Below are 366 nucleotides of genomic sequence, written 5' to 3'. Positions count from 1 at the left end.
GGCCCTGCCCCAGCCTCTGCCCATCTCCGTGGCTCCTCTGGCCCCACTCCAGCAGCTCCGTGTCTGTCCTGTGCTGAGGGCTCAGAGCTGGGTGCAGCACTGCAGGGGGGGTCTCAGGAAAGTAGAGCAGAGGGAGAGAATCCCCTCCCTTGAACTGCTGGTCATGCTTCTTTTGATGCCACCCAGGACACATTTGGCTTTCTGGGCATTTCATCAGCTCCCTGGGTCCTCCTCTGCTCTGACCATAAGCAGCCACATCACTCAAGCTGCTGGTCTCCCCTCTCCCAGCCCAGCACTCTGCGCTCCCACTGGTCCTGCTGCCCTCTGGGATACCGGGTGCTGCTCCTCAGCTGTGGCCTGGCTTGC

The sequence above is a fragment of the Pterocles gutturalis genome, unplaced genomic scaffold (assembly GCF_000699245.1).
Source record: "Pterocles gutturalis isolate BGI_N339 unplaced genomic scaffold, ASM69924v1 scaffold13337, whole genome shotgun sequence".
Lineage (NCBI taxonomy): Eukaryota > Metazoa > Chordata > Aves > Pterocliformes > Pteroclidae > Pterocles > Pterocles gutturalis.
The sequence above is the reverse complement of the archived record's forward strand: the minus strand, read 5'-3'. Positions refer to the sequence as shown.